The sequence below is a fragment of the Emydura macquarii genome, unplaced genomic scaffold (assembly GCF_026122565.2).
Source record: "Emydura macquarii macquarii isolate MOO-44397 ecotype Brisbane River unplaced genomic scaffold, CSIRO-AGI_Emac_v2 contig_2205, whole genome shotgun sequence".
In the NCBI taxonomy this organism is placed as follows: domain Eukaryota; kingdom Metazoa; phylum Chordata; order Testudines; family Chelidae; genus Emydura; species Emydura macquarii.
In genome coordinates this window covers 23,985,716-23,998,963 of record NW_027132342.1, presented here as the reverse complement: position 1 = coordinate 23,998,963, position 13,248 = coordinate 23,985,716, and positions in this window count along the sequence as shown.

The window sequence follows — 13,248 nt, the reverse complement described above, 5'->3', positions numbered from 1 at the left end:
GTGTCGCTGCACCAATTCTGCCATGACCATGCCTCGCCCCCCCCACCCCCCCCCATTCGGTGCTAACAGTCAACCCACGACCTGACCTTATTAGGGTATGCCTATGCGATCGGCTGTGCCTTCGGCTCCCACGTCATATCTGGGAAACTAAACTTAACTGACCATTATATGGGAAACGAAACAACATCAACTAGGAAACGAAATCTATTGCATGTATCCCTGGCCAATCTGGTGCTGGCACGAAGCCCATAAAAAGGGGTCTTACCCAAAGCCCCTGCTGAGAGCCTTCCCAAACTACCAGCCTGATCACCTGGTCCGGACTCTCCCGCTCCCGTGTCTCACCCCCCCCCTCACCCCCCCCCGAGCGTGAATCATCTGTTAGCCAGCCAAGTTCGAGTTTTTACGTTTATTATGCTGTGTCCTTCTCGCCTGGATGGTAAGGAGTTAACCGTCAGTCTGTGTTGCAGCTTTACATTCCTTCCTCCATATCAGTCTGTGTTCGGCAGCTAGCTGTCTGTTTACATGTCTTCCTATCAGTCTGTAACTTGCAGTTAACTGTTTGTTGTCTTTTTAAAATTAGTTTGTACCTGGCAATTAACTGTCTGTTTAAAATCATTCTGTATCTTGCAATTAACTGTCAGTTCAAATTCAGTTTATATTGTATAGTAATTGTCTGTTTCATATTCTATTGTATTAGTCTAGAAATAGTTAAAAAATCTATATTATTCCTGTTGTTTTATAATACAATTCATTTAGTCATTAATCGACTCATTATTGACTCTCAGGGATCATTAACCTGTCAGAACATGGCATCACAAACAGGATCCCCGAAAGACAGAGTGGGGGCATTGGAAAAGAAGAAATGTCCCTATGCTAAAAATATGAAAAAAAAATAGACAGGCTTTTGGCCATGCTATGTGGCATCACTGGCTGGCATCCATTAAAAAATTGCTGCCAAAAGAAACTCTGATCCACGTAATTCAAGGGTCAGAAATCAGAACGGTTTGGGTCTAACATCTACAAAACCCCAGTTTGCTTATCTGTCTCTGTCTGTGTATGTCTGTCAGTGTGTGTAAGGGTGAATGAAAGTATCAATTGAAACATGTTTCTTTAATTGCACTATTAATATGGTATTAGTGTTGTTTTCCTAGTGTTATATTATTGATATTGTTTTATTAAGTAAAAAATAATATTAATGTTATTATAGTGTTGATATTTTTTCTATTGAAACTACTTACTAAGTTTTTATTGGCAATCACATTAAAAATCCAACAATATGTTTAAGAAAAAACAAATCAAAAGCTCATCTATAGGGGAGGAATTTAAAATCCTTGCCTATAAAACAAAAACATAGGAAAATATGAGGGTAATTTATTTGTTTGTCTACAAGCAGAATGAAAATTTGTTAAAGAAAATGTATTTTAAGTAATAATGTGCCACCCCAAAAGGGGGTAGAAAAGTGGTTTTTTTTATCTTTCAGAACTGCAGGAAAAAAAGCTGGTACCAGTGAAACAGCTGAAAAACAAGGCCATGGATTTATTGTTGCAACAAAAATTGTATTTTGTGTTTTGTTTTGTGTCGTTTGTCTTGTTAATAACGTTGTTATGTACAGTATTGGGAGGTACTGCATGGAGCGCAAACAAAAATTAAGTAGTATTGTAACATGTATAAAAAATATCTTCTATCAGGTAGCAAAAAAAAAAAAAAAAAATTAAAAGCAATCCAAATTAATGATTTAGAAGAAAAAGAGTCCTGAAAATAAGTGTTTTATAGTTTTATAGCGATTAAAAAAATGTAATTTTAAATTTCAAGTGCCTAAATTTAGGTATAATTAGTTGAAAGTAATGTATTCTCTTTATTTGGCTATAAACTATTAAAAGAAAATGTTATGTAAATTAAGCTGTGCTATTTATTGTATTAATTTTAATATGCCAGGATACAAAATTCTGACCTAAGAAACACCAACCTAACACTTTCTCGTTGCAACAGAAACTGTTTGTTAGGTACAAGTGTCTTCTCAATTGTGGTCAACCCATTCAAATAAAGCAAGTTACAATTAGTAGGGGCTATGTGTCATTTGGCCGAGTCCAACCCCTTTAAAGATTTAAGAAAATAGGGGAAAATAAAACAGAAAAAACAATTCGGTTTTTATTGAATACAGGGGCACAAATCTCAGTAATTTCGGAAAAAGTGCCCCACATAAAAACAAAAAAGAAAATTTTAAGTACAAGGGTTATACAAGCCCAGCAAGTTCAAATGGTAAATTGTAAAGTCAGAAAAGAATCTGGAGGACTGGAAACAGTTAAAGCTGTTCTGGGAGAAAATGTTCCTTTTAAGATAAGATGTTATAAGAAAACTAGAGTTAAAGCATCAGGTTATAAAAGCTTTAGTAGTAAAAATAGTCTCAAGTAACCAGTATTAGCCGTAATTAAAACCTAATGTAAAGAACTGGCAAATAAAAAAGATTCCTACAAAACAGCTGCTTTTAAAAACCTGTAAGAAAAAGGAAAAATTTCCCTGGTAAGCAGCTCTCATTCTTGGCACCAGCCTGGGGAATACCAAAACCAGGCCAAGATAAAAACTTGAAAAAGTAAAAAATGGTAATTGATTACCGGAAAGCTAATAAGCAAATAAAAATAGTTCAATGTGTCTCTCAAGGAGATAAACCTGAAATAAAGCGTATTTTAAGAAGAAAAAATTTAAAGCTTGCATGTACCTTGAATCTAATAAATATGTTTTACCAGGTACCGGTACAGGACCCAGAAGAAATATCAAACAATGTATCCACAGCGCACGGGCCTGTTTTAATTGTAACCAGGCTCGAGCCATGAATAAGCCACGCCACGAATCCGGGGCTTTCCGCCCCAAGCTTTTTTTCTCCGGGCCCTACCTGGCAGGTTAACCTTCACGGACCCCTCCCCGGGTCTAAGTCTCACCCTAAGGGCATCGTTGTCATGGACCTCGGGACATGCCAGTATGGTGCCAGCCATTAAAAATCTCCACCGCCAAGATCGTAGTCTCTGCCCTCATGTCCCTTGCTGCAACCTGGGGACTCCCTCAAGAGGTTCTTACTGACGGCGGACCCCCGTTTACCGGAAAAGTTATTGATGCCATAATCTTATCCTGGGGGGCCTCCCTTCATGTACACCTCAAATACCATCCCAAAAGCAATGGGGTTGTAAAACGCAAAATCGGAACCCTCAAATTCCTTCTTCGGTCTACCACAGAAGGCGGGGATTACAAAGTGTGGAAACACCACCTCCCCAAAATTCTCATTGCGATAAACCAAGCCTAGTCTCACCTGGCCTCACCTTGCCTCGAAACCCATGGAAGCCAGCGTTCGCCCCAGGGCAAAAAGTGTGGGTTCTTGAGTCTAATGCCACTGCCTCCCGTAACCCTATTCCCGAAAAAATTCTACACTCTGGAAAGTACCCCAACTCTTCTCTGGTTCAGCTGGGTAATACCCCTGCTACCCTGCTGGCCCACCATAACTGGCTCAATGTTAGTTCGTAATCTGCGCTTTGCACGGGGGCATCCGAACCGTGTATGTTTATTTTGTTTTACAGAAAATCGTTCCAGTTGCGTGGCTAGTTCAAGTCCCCCGTCAAAATCCCCTCCAAGCCTGGGAGGAAGCCTTTGTATGGCAGGAGGTCCTCGCTGGAGATCTTACCCAAGTGCCCCCAAAATATAAATGTGTTGTCTGTTCCGCCCCCCTGCCACTGCGTGACAGTGTCCCCTTTCGATGAAAGTTTTACCCCTTTAATTTCTCAACCACTTTGTCAAGCGATCTATGCACCACCAGCCCTTTTGCGCAGAAGTCGCCTGTATCTCTGTTGTCACTAACCCTATGTCCCCCACCTTGGTGGAGGTTCATCTCCTACACACCCTCTGCGTCGCCTTTCTGGGCGAATCTCTGCCCACCTCCGTGGGATTCTATCCCAATTGTACCTCTTTCCTCACTGGACCGAGCCTGCTCTCCCATTCCACAGCCTCATACAATCAATTGTATGCCAATTTCCTTGGTAGCACCCTCCCTCATCTTCCCTGTCACCCTTCAGGTGTATGTGCCATAGGCCGGTTGCGAATCTCAGGCGGTGAACTCTATTCCCACCCTCCACATCTGTTTGGGCCCTACCATTATGTATCAAAACGTGACAACATGATGAAAGGTGTGGTTGGGCTCGGTTTAAATCCTCAGTCGCAACTACATTCTGGGGCTACGTCCAATTTAACCCTGTTAGTTATTCTCTCACTTTAGGGCAAATTCAAGCCCTGTCATTGTCATTGGAACGCTTCACCAACCTCACGGCTCAAGGGTTTTCCCAGGTGGAAACATCCTTAACCATCCCCGTGAACTCTGCTAAAATCGCCTCATGTTACAGACTTTGCTTCAAAAAAAACTTTTGTCTGGCTCTAAACAAATTAGATCCTCGTTTTGCCGGCCAATGTTGACTGCGCCTCAAACCCGGGTGGAACAACCTAACTCATGTTATTAATGACCTCATGTCCCTGTCAATGAAAGTTCGTAAGAATCGGGAATGCTGGGACTGGTGGCAAACCAGCCTCACGTCACTGGGACTTGGGTCGTGGGAGGCTGCAATTAAGCATTGGTTGTTAATCGGGTTATTAATGTTAATTGTGTTCGTACTCGGTATTACCCTGGTGTCACATATCATTTCCAAAACAGTCTTGGCATTACTTGCCCAAGTCAAATATGTACTTCTGCCGCACAAGAACGAGACACAGCCTGACGTACCTGCATACCTGCAGTCCAACTCGGTCTAGCCACTTCATGCCCAGTTACCCTCTTCCTACATTGTCCCTTCCTTTTCCCTCCCTCTCATCACCCTGGGGGGGGTCTGTGGGACCGCTGGGCCCGGTGGGTGCTCGGGTTGGCCATGAGGGCATGTCGCTGCACCAATTCTGCCATGACCATGCCTCGCCCCCCCCCCCATTCAGTGCTAATAGTCAACCCACGACCTGACCTTATTAGGGTATGCCTATGCGATCAGCTGTGCCTTCGGCTCCCACGTCATATATGGGAAACGAAACCTATTGCACGTATCCCCCGGCCAATCTGGTGCTGGCACGAAGCCCATAAAAAGAGGTCTTACCCAAGCCCCTGCTGAGAGCCTTCCCGAACTACCAGCCTGATCACCTGATCCAGACTCTCCCGCTCCCGTGTCCGTCCGTCCCCAGCGCGAATCGTCTGTTAGCCGGCCGAGTTCGAGTTTTTACATTTATTATGCTGTGTGTCCTTCTCACCTGGATGGTAAGGAGTTAACTGTCAGTCTGTGTTGCAGCTTTACATTCCTTTCTCCATATCAGTCTGTGTTTCGCAGCTAGCTGTCTGTTTACATCTCCCTATCAGTCTGTAACTTGCAATTAACTGTCAGTTCAAATTCAGTTTATATTGTATAGTAATTGTCTGTTTCATATTCTATTGTATTAGTCTAGAAATAGTTAAAAATCTATATTATTCCTGTTGTTTTATAATACAATTCATTTAGTCATTAATCGACTCATTGACTCTCAGGGATCATTAACCTGTCGGAACAATAAGGAGTTGGTGTAGGAAGGAAGGGAAATATGTCTTTGGTATTTAAAGATCTGTAGCAGTTGTGAGAAGGCCTTAAGGAAAAAATGTAACTGGCAAGATAAGTTGTAAAAATGCGGAGTTCAAAATGTAACTGATAAGAGAAAAGAAGCCTCTAATTATCCAAACTGGTTCTAATACAAAGAACAGTTTTGTGATGTGAACTTATAATGACCCTTAACATACTAACGCTATACTGAAGAAAGAAACCCAGTCATATTCTTGTGTGTTCCCAGGGTTTAGAAAAAGAGTCCAACCCCAAACTTCCCAAAACTGGTTTTTAGCTGAAGTCCGCAATTGGCAAAGACATCACTTGTTTCTGGAAGGATATAAAAGGTGAACTTTTGGAGGCTTCATTAATAGTACCAGTCCTAACCCAGTAGAACCAGCCAACATGAGTGAGAGTACCTTGTTCTTAACCAAATGTTTATGAATGTTTTTTACTGATTGGATGTAGTAGTTACTTCCTTAGGCTTTTTAGGCATGGTTAGAGCAATTGTATAAATGTCATTTGGGCTTTGGATTTAATAAAGGAATTTATGGATGAATTTGTGTCATGGAGGTACCCTATATTAATAATTCCAACAGCTGGTGAGTGGTAGACTTGCAAATATAGCTGATAAGAGAAAAGTCAACATTGTTGCTCAAGTTTCTGAACAGAGGAGCCAAATAGAAGATGAGCTGTGAAAGGAGAATGAGAGGATGTAAAATCTACATGCTGCTTCACATAAAATCATATTGCTAAAAAAAAAATAGGGGCAAATATACCAGCAACTTCTTTTAATGAAAAGCAACAACACAGTTAAGACCAAGTTTTGTAGCAACATTTGGGGGGGGGAATGCAGCTTGGTCAGCAACTTTAGTAGTTCTGCATGATGCTTCGCTATATTCCAATTAACACAAAAGGAACAAAGTTTAGCCAGAAGCCAGAAACATTCCTTACATTAGCACTCCCATTATCTCTTGTAATGCCACATCAAATAGAAACATTTCTCCCCCCAAATCTAATAAACCAACAATTAATGAACATCTCCAGTTTTGTTATCTAGTCTCCTTATCGTCAGCTAAAATCAATAACATAATCATCCTCAGTCTCTGGATAATAATGTTGTATTTCAAGTAGTCTTTCCAGAAACCACTTTTCTTATCTAAGCTGCTGCAGAGGTTTTGTGTGTCAGTTCATTATCTATAAATGTTGCCCTTAACACTTTCACAAATCTTTGGTTTCCTGAGTTCCCTTAATAAGGAGGGAGGCTAGACAAGCCCACCACAATACTAATTTTTCAGAGCCAGCACCAACTGTTCACTGCATAAACTTGCAAACCATTTTCACATACATACTTGGTACATAAACCAAAGTTTGGCTATTGGTGTTATAAAATGTATTTCCTGAAGGACAGTAGCTCAGTTCTCCTGACATCTATATTTGTGGGTTGTGTCCTGAGTTAATTTTGATTTTTTTTTAAACCTGATATTCTTTTAAAACTTTGTGTGTGTAACAGATGGGAGAATCTCAGTGTCTTGTGATGCTTTCAAACTGTTTTTTTGGTGTGGCGGTGTTTCAAAACTAATTAGCTTGCTAATCTTGTTTCCCTGTAACTTAAACCCAATGTATGTGGTCCTGCCCCAAGAGCAGTTGAAGAAAGACTTGTTTTATTTCTAGCTGAAGAGAAACCTGTGCTATGTTCTAGAGAGAGCTCCATCTCAAAAGTTAGGCTGCCACAAATGGATTCCTTATATACTGTTATATATTGAAGCTTTTATTCTCTTTTGCTCTTTTCCCCGCAGTATATCTGTGTGTCTGTTTTTTCTCTTCTGCATTTTCCAGTTTCTCCACAGATGAACATAAACTTCAATGGTAGTGTAGGAGCTCAGATTGAACTTTTCAACCCATGATGTTTAAATTGCTTCAAAATGAGGAAAAATAAATGTATACTTTCCCTCTGTGTGAGAATGTATACTAAAGGTGATGTATCTAGTATTTTGTAATACACTCTTATATTTGTATATGTAAATATTATATACTGTTTTGAAGTAGTTTACTCATACTAAGAAAACTATAGTTATCTGTAGGGGAACAGGCAATTTTTATTCATCTTACATAATTATGTAGCAAACTTTGTTTTTATAGGCATTTCTGGAGTTTTCTAGTAGACAAGAATGTGGATATATTGTAACTACAGTTTAAAAAATGGAAATTACTTGCCTCTAATTCTTGTTGTATTTATAATTGGTACTAATTATAACAGATCCATACCCTTCTTCTCCACTAGACTCAAAGTTTATTAAAAGTTTATATGCTTGAAAACCTGCTGGTTAGGGCAATTTAGCTGTGTAAAGCATTCTGAATATTGTTATACATCAGGAGCAGGGACCCAAGAGTATGGAACTGCTACCTTCAGAGAGAGAGCACATTACAGGTAATTTTCTTTTCCCAGGCATGTCAGAGTTAGAACAGTTTATGGAGAAAAGAATGAAACTCAAAATTACTATGAGTGTTTGCTCTTGTTCATACACTTCATGCCGAAGGGTAAGAAGAAAGTAAGTAAGAAGAAAGGAAGTAGGAGGAAATTGGTTTAACAAGCAATCCCTGGAGAGTGATTTTGGAGAGTTTGAAGGAGCTAACATGTTTTTAACATTGGATTAGGAAATGCTGTGTATGTGTGTGTGGGAACATAACATTTGTGGAGAGAATGGATCATCAATTAGTATAGATAATTTTGCATAGGCCTGTATCTCTAGAATGCAGAGCAATTACCTCTTTTTTTTTTTTTTTTAAAGTTTCTGAAGTTTGCAGTTACCTCTGGTGGTGGTGCTGTGGTCAGCACATGGGCAATAGTGTTAGCATGTTCATGTAGCTCGATTGGATGTCCTATGGAGTTCACTTAGAGCACTACAGGGCTGCATTTGTGAGGATTATATATCCAGAAGTATGAACAAGAGACACTGGAAGCAACTTCTAAAAGTATGGAATTGCTCAAGAATTTCAGTTTAGAAGTATGAGTGAGGTGTGAATACTTTACATACGTCTAAACTGATGCTGATTAAGAGAAGTGAGGTAAGCTGCTGGCTGACAGTAGGAAAGCTTCATTACATTTTTTTAAAATAGGCACAATATAATTTTTTGCTACTTTGAGATACCTAATTTTTCATATAACAATCTACAAAAATTTGAATACCTTGTAGGTGCTTTACTATATTAATTTCTCAAGCAGAAGCAAAACAGCCATGTTCTTTCCTCTGCTCTAAAACTAGAGAAAAGAGACTGAATAAAATTCATTTAGCTAGTTTTGGAGGGATCAGCTGTTAAACTGCAGCTGTGACTCAATAGTTAGTCACTTGAAGCACTAAGTTTGAGGAAAATCTTCAGGGTACAATATTCTTCTTTTCAAAATTACATATTTTGGTGGGTGGCAAGATAGAAATCTCTGATAGTCAATGACATTAAAAGCTCTATCACAGCACCCCAAGAAAGATGCTCTCAGTGGGTGGAGGCTGGAGACATGCAAACTCGATTGTCTTATAGATGCCAGTAAAAAAGGCCTTTCACTTTTCTCTAATTTATTACACAATCTGGCCTGGGAATTTTAATTTGGTTTGGGAAATGTATTAAACATAACATACAGTAACAAACCAAATATCTGCAAACTTATGACCATATCATCTCCTCCTACAGCAATACCTATTGAATTGAACAAAACCTGCAAACTCTCAGGGTAGGCTTTCCTCCTTTGTACCCTTGGAGTGCACAGGAGTTTTGGTTCTTTAAACCCATAGATGTCCTAGGAGTTGTGGAGTTCAGCAGACTAGGCAGAGTGGCCCAAGTTGCCTACTCCACATATGTGTCTCCTGTTTAGGCCTTTGCTGCTAGTCCCACCATTTCTGAAAAGGTTGGTTCATATTGCGGAATGGGTCACTTAACTATGCTGATGGAGGAATCACCGCTGGGAGGAGATGCTACTGCAGAGTTGCTACTGGACTTAAGACTAGATAAAATACAAATGTGTATGGACTGTTTATTTTTCAGTAGGAACAAAGCATTTAGAGAAAAAGGATTTTAAAAACAAACACTACTTTTGTTTTAAGGCGGCTATCTGACCAGTGTGTGCCACGGGTCACAGCTTCTGAAGGGAAGAATAACAGGTGCCTGAACTCAGACCTACTGGCTAAAGGTGGTTGATACACAGGTTACTAAAGCCCTGGGGCCCAGTTGAGGAGTGGAAGAATTGTGAAATTCCACTCCAGGGTAGGTAAAAGCCTAAAACCTGAGAGGAGGCCTTCAGAAGCTGCAAAGAAGACATGGGTGTGGCTAGTCCTGTAATTGTGACAGTGGTGCACTTTACACTGGTTAATAAGTTATTCTTCTTTGGGTGCTTGCTCATGTCCATTCTGCTATAGGTGTTGTTACTTGGCAGCTCTGTGTTCTTGGGGAACCAGGGCACAAAACCCCTACTCTCTCTGGCTCACATGAATCCCTCCCCCAGTCCCTGCTTGAACCAGAAACCAAAGGCATCTCAATATGAAAAGGCAGTGGAAGACACACCTACAACCCTCTGATACAACTCCCCTAGCCTCATCTACCTCTTGGGGTAAACCCGCGCTGGGTTGCCCTGGTGGGTGGAGGAGATAGGAGTTGAGATCTCCCTCCAGACGGTCAGGGAGGGTCGAGAGTGCCGGCTCCCCTCCTAGCTCCGACTCTGAGTCGTCGAGCTCCTCGACACCGCGGCACCAAGGGCGGTCGAGAGGCAAACGCTCAAGGCGGCACCGATCCAGTTCTGCTTCGCGCAGGGATCACAGCTCCGGTTCCGATGCCTCAGTGCGGAGCCTCGCTCAGCACTGATCCCCAACTCCGGTGCGTAGCCTGGAACGGTCACCATCTCCGACGCGGGCAGAGGTTGCTGCACCGCCTGCGCCAGCACTGCATGCTCTGGCACCACTGGCCTCGGCACCGCCCGCTCCGGCACCGGCACCACCCACTCCGGCACCGCCTGCCTCGTTACTGCGGAGTAGGCTACGCTCTCGCTCCGTCTCGAGGAGACATAGGCAGCACCGCTCCCTCTCCCGAGGTGGGAAACGTCACCGGAAATGATCGAGGTGCAGGGGGACTTCTACATCCCATTCCTCCAGCAGCTCGTCCCCCCGACGACATCAGAGACATCGGCACCGGCGCTCCTCATTGTCATCTAGGGGCCGTTCAGCAACCCGGGGCCACAAACGATGGTCTAGCGGCTCCGGATCTCAAGCACGCCAGCCTCTGCAAGCACTGATGCAGGCAACAGCGTGGCCCCAAGGCCCCTGGCAGTGGCCGTACTGGGAGCCGTGGGGTACCCACATGGGCCAGGGCACTGCGTCCATCCACTCTTCGATGGCCCAGCCAGCACCCCCGCCTCCGGCCCAACCGGACCCCCTGATGAGGGTTCAGACCCCGAGGAGGGTCCCTCCACGGGGCCCCTCCCGCAGTCTTCCTTCTCCTCCCCAGATGAGGCGGCGGCTAGGGACCGTAAGGCCCCCCTCTTTGACTTCAGGGCCTATCAGGACCTGCTAAAGCGGGTGGCGAACAATCTCAACATGGACCTCAAAGAGATGTCCGAGGAAGAAGACCCTCTCTTTGGGTCATCTGGCTTCGCGGGGCCATTGCGTGTGGCCCTCCTGGTGCACAAGAGGGTTATGAAACTCGCCAAGGCCCTCTGGCAGACCCCCTCTTCCGTGGCTCCTACCTCCAAAGCCATGGAGAGGAAATATTATGTCCCCAAGGAGGGGTTTGACTTTTTGTATACCCACCCTGTCCCGGGTACACTGGTTATTGACACTGTCAACCAGCGCGACCAACTGGGTGGCCAGGGCAGCACCCCAAAAGATAAGGACAGTAAGAAACTGGACCTTTTTGGCCATAAGGTTTACTCCACTGCAGCTACATGTCGCCAATCACCAGGCACTCCTGGGGAGGTACAACCTCAACTTGTGGTCCTCACTATAAAGGTTCCAATTGGGGCTGCTGCCAGATCAGGCCGCGGACTTTGCCACTGTGACCCAGAAAGGAGTGGCAGTGGCGAACGCGGCATTACAATCAGCCAGCGATGTGGCAGATGCCACCAGCAGGGTGATGGCTTCGGCCATCGTCATGTGCCGATGCTCCTGGCTACAATCTTCAGGATTATCCCAGGAGGTCCAGCAAGCAATACAGGACCTCCCGTTTGAAGGGGAAGTACTCTTCCCTCAAAAGACAGATGAGAAGCTCCATGCCCTAAAAGATTCCCGGGCCACCCTTAGGTCCCTAGGGCTCTATACCCCTCAGGCTGCGAGACGTCAATCTCGGCCTCAGGCCCAGAGGCAACCACCGCCGCCTCCCAGGCCAGGCCCCAGACCCGCTCAACCCAGGAGGGGTTGGGATCGTTTCAGAGCGCCTAATCGCCGCTCACGAACGCGGCTCGAGCAGGAGGTCAACTCCCTCCTCTCGCTCGGAGCAGTAGAAGAAGTTCCTCCACAGGAACGGGGGGAGGGGATTTTATTCACGATACTTCCTAATCCCCAAGGCCAAGGGGGGTCTGAGGCCCATATTAGACCTCCGTCATCTGAACAGATTCATCAGACGCATCAAGTTTCACATGGTTTCCCTAGCCTCCATTATTCCCACCCTAGATCCAGGAGACTGGTATGCTGCCCTCGACCTCAAAGATGCATATTTCCACATCTCTATCCTCCCTGGTCACAGAAGGTTCCTCAGATTCGTGGTAGCGGGCTCCCACTACCAATTCTCTGCCCTGCCATTTGGCCTTTCGTCAGCCCCCAGGGTTTTTATGAAGTGTATGGCCATGGTAGCGGCCTATCTCTGCCGCAAAAGAGTCCAGATCTTTCCATACCTGGACGACTGGCTGATCCGGGGCAGGTTCAGGGCTCATGTGAGGAACAGCCTAACACTCACCTGCGCAACATGCACCAGACTGGGGCTGCTCATCCACGAGCAGAAGTCCACGCTCACCCCGGTGCAGCGCATAGATGTCATAGGGGCCACCCTAATTGCTACCCAGGCCAGAGCCTTTCTCCCTCGGCCTCGGTTTGAGATCATGGCCGCCATAATTACCGAGTTGCACAGGTCCCCCATGACGACAGCCAGGTACTGCCTGCAGCTGTTGGGACACATGGCGGCATGCACATATGTAGTGAGGCTGGCTCGCCTCAAATTCAGGCCTCTTCAAGGGTGGTTGGCCTCAGTGTATGTACCAGCCAGACATTCACTTAGCAGGGTGGTCACAGTTCCCACCCAGGTACTGTTCTCCCTAGACTGGTGGAGGAACCCGAGGGAGGTTCTGAAGGGCGTTCCCTTCAGGGAGTTGGCTCCTTCAGTGACTCTTATAACAGATGCCTCAGATGTGGGATGGGGGGCCCACATCAATCAAGACTTGAGCACCCAGGGGCTCTGGTCACTGGACAAAAGAGCCCTCCATATCAATGTCAGGGAGCTGAGGGCAGTCTGCCTGGCCTGCAAGGTCTTCCTCAGGTTCCTGAAGGGCAAGATGATTCACGTCCTCACGGACAATACTGCGGCCATGTTCTATATGAGCAGGAAGTGGGGAGTGCACTCTTCAGCTTTATGTCAGGAGGCTACGCGGCTGTGGGATTTCGCTGTGAGGCACGACTTCCACGTCTCTGCC